The following is a 5,819-nucleotide window of genomic DNA, read 5'->3' as shown; positions in this document are numbered from 1 at the left end:
ACTCTAAGTCAGTGGGGAGGATAGACTCGACTCCATAGACCAAGAAGAACGATGTGAACCCCGTGGCTTGGCTCGGAGTGTTCCTCAGGCTCCAGATGACCGATGGGAGTTCGGCAAGCCACTTCTTGCCAAATTTCTTCAACCAGTTGTATATTCTTGGCTTGAGGCCCTGTAGGATCATGTCGTTGGCACGTTCTACTTGGCCGTTTGTCCTAGGGTGTCCTACGGCCGACCAGACCACACAGATGTGGTGGTCGTCGCAGAATGTCAGGAACTTGTGGCCGGTGAATTGTGTCCCATTGTCAGTGATGATGGTGTTTGGGACCCCGAACCTGTGGATGATATCAGTGAAGAACAGCACCGCTTGCTCAGATTTGATTCGAGTGATCGGACGAGCCTCGATCCACTTGGAGAACTTGTCGATCGCTACCAGTAAATGGGTATAGCCCCGGGGGCCTTCTGTAGAGGCCCAACCATGTCCAGCCCCCACACGGTGAATGGCCATGTAATGGGGATGGTTTGGAGGGTTTGGGCCAGGAGGTGCATCTGCCGCGCATAGTACTGGCATCCCTCATAGGAGCGTACCAGCTTGGTGGCGTCAGCAACTGCCATTGGCCAGTAGAACCCTTGGCGGAAGGCATTTCCGACGAGCGTCCGAGGCGCTGCATGGTGCCCGTAGGTGAAAGCTCTAGTTTGGTTTTGGTGAATTGATGAAACCCTAAGTGCTAACCTAGTTTATCAAGTGATCATGAGATAGGTAGCACACTTCAAGTGGAGAAGCCAATGAAGATCATAACATGACAATGGTGATGACATGGCGATGATCAAGGGCTTAAACTTGAAAAGAAGAAAGAGAAAAACAAAATGCTCAAGGCAAAGGTATAATCCATAGGAGCTATTTTGTTTTGGTGATCAAGACACTTAGAGAGTGTGATCACATTTAGGTTTGATAGCCGTACTATTAAGAGGGGTGAAACTCGTATCGGAATGCAGTTATCAAAGTGCCACTAGATGCTCTAACTCATTGCATATGCATTTAGGATCTAGTGGAGTGCTAACATCCTTGAAAACATTTGTGAAAATATGCTAACACATGTGCATAAGGTGATACACTTGATGGTTAGCACACTTGAGCAAGGGTGAAGAGAACGGAGGAGATGCCAGCGTCGGTCAAGTGACCGGACGCTGGATCCAAATGCACCAGACGCTAACTGCCTGCGTCCGGTCGCGCTGACTTGGTGGTACAGTGGCTAGGGTTTACCACCGGACGCTGGGCTGAGTCCGGTCGAGGTGGACCGGACGTGTCCGATCGAGGAAAACTGGTTTTAGACCCTTACTGTACTCGACCAGACGCTGAGGCTCCAGCGTCCGGTCAGTTTTACCGGAGCGTCCGGTCAGCCTCATAGCCGTTGAAATATGACAAACAGTGTTTGAAGCCAGTGACACGTGGCATCCATCAGTGGACCGGACGCTGAGTCCAGGGTCCGGTCAGTTGGACCGGTGTGTCCGGTCAGAGCGTAGTGTGCCCAGTGAAGGGGTACAATAGCTCTATTTCATGGGGGTTTCTATTTAAGCCCCATGGCCGGCTATGGCTCACATCTTTGGCCATTTTCATTGACATAGCAACCTTGTGAGCTTAGCCAAAGTCCTCCCACTCATCTTCATCATTGATTCATCATCATAGTGAGATTGGGAGTGATCCAAGTGCATTGCTTGAGTGATTGCATCTAGAGGCACTTGGTGTTCGTGTTTCGCTATGGATTTCACTTGTTACTCTTGGTGGTTGCCGCCACCTAGATGGCTTGGAGCAGCGAGGATCGTTGAGCGGAGGGTGGTGATTGTCTTCGGCTCCGATCGTGGTGATTGTGAGGGGTTCTTGACCTTTCCCCAGCGGAGCGCCAAAAGGTACTCTAGTGGATTGCTCGTGGCTTGTGTGATCCTCATCTTGTGTTGGTTGTGCGGCACCCTATTGAGGGTTTGGCGTGTGAAGCCAATTAGCGCGTGAACCTCCAAGTGAGTGAATCGCCACAACGAGGACTAGCTTGCCGGCAAGCAAGTGAACCTCAGTAAAAATCATTGTGTTCTTCATTGATTCTGAGGTGATTGGTCTTCATTGTTATTCATCTTCATGATTGATTGGTTCTTTCATCTACACGGTGGTATAACCCTCTTGATCACTCTCTTTACTTTACCGCAAACTAGTTGACAAGCTCTTTAGTGTAGCTAGTTGTGAGAGCTTGCATGCTTGGTTGGTGTGGCTCTTTAGTTAGCCTTTGAGAGCACACTAACATAGGGTAGTGTCATAGCTCTTGTGTGAATTGACACTATCTAAACTAGAATTGTGGTAGGTGGCTTGCATTTTGAGTAGGCTAGCGCAACACTTGCTTTGCCTCATAATTGTCTAACCATTTTGTTAAGTGTTGTTGTAGAAATTTTTATTAGGCTATTCACCCCCCCTCTAGCCATTAGGACCTTTCAAGTGGTATCAGAGCCGAGGTCACCGTGATTTGAGGCTTAACAACCTTCGGTGTAAAAATGGCTCAAATCAACAACACCAAGAAGCCACCCCAATTTGATGGCACAAATTATCCCTATTGGAAGGCTAAGATGACAACATATATCAAGTCAATCAATAGGAAGATTTGGAAGGTGGTAGAAACAAAAATTGAGATAGAAGATGAAGAGGCTCCCACCGCCGTCGAAGAATTGCTACTCCAAAACAATGACATTGCTCTTAGTGCCATCCATGATGCTTTGGATGAGAGAACATTTGAGCAAATCAAGAACATTGAGAGAGCTCATGAGGCATGAAGAAATTGGAAGAATAATTTGAGGGCACCAAGGCAATCAAGGGTGCAAAGGCATACATTCTCAAGGATAAATTTGCTAGTTTCAAGATGAAGGAAGATGAGAGTGTGCCGGACATGTTTCATCGGATGGAAGTGATTGTAAATGATCTCAAGGCACTTGGTGAAAAGATAGAGGACAAGGAGTTCTCAAACAAGTTCTTGAGATGCCTACCCTCAAGATTTGGTACATTGGTCACTATTCTAGTAAGGAGTGGTTTGGACACCATGACACCAAACCAAGTCTTGGGAGATATCATGACCGATGATGCCTATAGAGATGATGATGAAAAGGAAGAAAAGAGGGAGAAGAAAGATGAGAAGAAGGAAGACAAGAAGAAGAGTGTGGCATTCAAGGCCACATCATCCAAGGGCAAAGCAAAGCAAGAAACATCAAGTGAGGATGATGATTCATGGGATGATAGTGATGATGAGAAGATGGCTCTCTTTGTTAATAGGTTTGGCAGTTCATGGTGAAGAAAGGCTACCGTGCAAGAAGAAAGAAGTCTTCATCCAAAAACAAAGATGAGTCAAGAAGATGCTTCAAGTGTGGATGCAAAGATCATCTTGTTGCTCAATGCCCATATAATAGCGACAATGATGATGACAAGAAGAACAAGAAGAAGGATAAGAAAGAAATGAAGGAGAAGAAGGACAAGACATTCTTCAAGAAAAAGAAGGGTGGATCATATGTGGTCACTTGGGATAGTGATGCTTCCTCAAGTGATGATGATAATGATAGTGATGATCACAAGACCACCAAGAAGAAGGCTCTTGCAAGTATAGCAATCAATGAGATGCCTTCTCTCTTCGACTCTCCATCATGCTTCATGGCTAAGGCCACTAAGGTACAAACTTGTGATGATGGAAGTGATAATGAACATGATAGTGATAGTGATAATGATGATAATGAACCTACTAAAGATGAATTAATTGACATGCTAGAAGATGCTAGAGAACACTTTGACATCTCAAGAAGGGAATGCAAAAGCTTGCGTAAGGAACTAAAAGCCCTTAAGCAAGCATTTGATGAGCTCAATGCATCTCATGAGAGGCAAGAGGATGCCCATGAGAAGCTTTGCAAGGCTCATAAAAAGCTTGAAAAGGCTCATTCCTCTCTACTTGATGAGCAAAATAAAAAGAAGCATGTTGAAACTTGCAATGTAGGTTTAACTTGTGATCTAATTGATACATCACTATCTATGCCTATCATTGTTACTCCTACTAACCCTTCTTGTAGCACTTCCACTTCCACCTCATCTAGTAGTGATGGTCTCACTTGTGATACCTCACTAGTGGTTGAGAATGAGAACCTCAAGAAGGAGGTAACTAAGCTCACTCACACCTTGGCTAAGGCTTATGGTGGTGAGGACCGCTTGCTTATGGCCTTGGGTAGCCAAAGAGCTTCTCTCTACAAAGAGGGATTGGGCTATACCCCCAAAAAAGGCAAGGCGGACTTTGCTCCTCACAAGACAAGTTTTGTGAAGAACAATGGTCGGTTTTGCACTAGTAGCAAGCAAGTTGGTCATAGAGAGCATGAATGCACCAACAAAAGCAAAAATGCTAATGTATCCTCCATTAAGCTTAATTCTTCCTATATACTTGTTAAGGGTACTGAAAGGATCAAGATGCCCAAGAGGGGGGGGGGTAAATTGGGCTAATTCTAAATTTTCTTGCAATAATCAAATCCTACGGATAGCCCAATTAACCCCTTGTGCCTAGAAAAATGTTTCTATCAAACTAACGCACAAAGGACTTGCAACCTATGTTTCAAACTTACTCTAGCATGGCAATTCTATGAATGTAAAGACAAGTATTGAATTGCTCAAAGTAAATACTCAAAGTAAATGCTCAAAGTAAAGAGAGAGAGGAACACGGTGATGTTTTGCCGAGGTATCGGAGAGTCGCCACTCCCCACTAGTCCTCGTTGGAGCACCCGCGCAAGGGTGTAGCTCCCCCTTGATCCGCGCAAGGATCAAGTGCTCTCTATGGGTTGATTCTTCGACACTCCGTCGTGGCGAATCACCCAAAGCCGCTCACAACTTGAGTTGGGTCACCCACAAGCTCCGCCGGGTGATCACCAAGCTCCCAATCACCACCAAGCTGTCTAGGTGATGGCGATCACCAAGAGTAACAAGCACAAACTCTCACTTGACCACGCGAAGCCTAATGAGAAGATGGATGCACACTTGGCTACTCTTGATTCACTAATGAGGCTACTCTCTTGGATTCTCAAATCTCAATCACCTCACTAGGACCTTGCTCTTCTTGGCACTCACAAACGTGTTTCTCAGCTGTTGGAATGAGCAAAAGTGACTCCACACACGAGTGGAGCTTCTATTTATAAGGCAACCTGAAAAACGAACCGTTATGAGCTTCTGCGGGGTGACCGGACGCTCCGGTCATGTTGACCGGATGCTCTGGTCAGTTCAACCCGTGAACCAGTAAAAATGTGTTGACCGGACGCTGGCAGGGTCCGGTCACCACTGACTGGACGCGTCCGGTCGCATAAAACCCTTACTGGAACCTTACTGAAGTCGACCGGACGCTGCCTTTCAGCGTCCGGTCACTTGACCTCTCCAGTGTCTGGTCGCACCGAACGCAGACTGCTGATCAAATGAACTGACCGGACCCTGCGGCCAGCGTCCGGTCGCACCGGGGCTAGCGTCCGATCAGCATTTGACCCTCCATTCACTTCCAACTCTCGAACATATGTGAATGAAGTTTACTCCAAAGGATCTTAGGCATTCATAGGAGCTACCTAGAGCTAGTTTCAACAAGTGTGCACCACACCTAACTCACTAGACTCAACTAGGTCAAGCTACCCGTCCATACCCCCCTTAATAGTATGGCCAAAGGAAGAAACAAAGTCCTAAACTACTCTAAGTGTCTCTCCAACTACAATCGACACTTAGAACTAGTCATCCTTAACCTTATCGTCCATCCTTTGAAAACTGAAATGATTTCCATCGT

This window comes from Miscanthus floridulus, chromosome 16 (assembly GCF_019320115.1).
Source record: "Miscanthus floridulus cultivar M001 chromosome 16, ASM1932011v1, whole genome shotgun sequence".
Classification (NCBI taxonomy): domain Eukaryota; kingdom Viridiplantae; phylum Streptophyta; class Magnoliopsida; order Poales; family Poaceae; genus Miscanthus; species Miscanthus floridulus.
The sequence above is the reverse complement of the archived record's forward strand: the minus strand, read 5'-3'. Positions refer to the sequence as shown.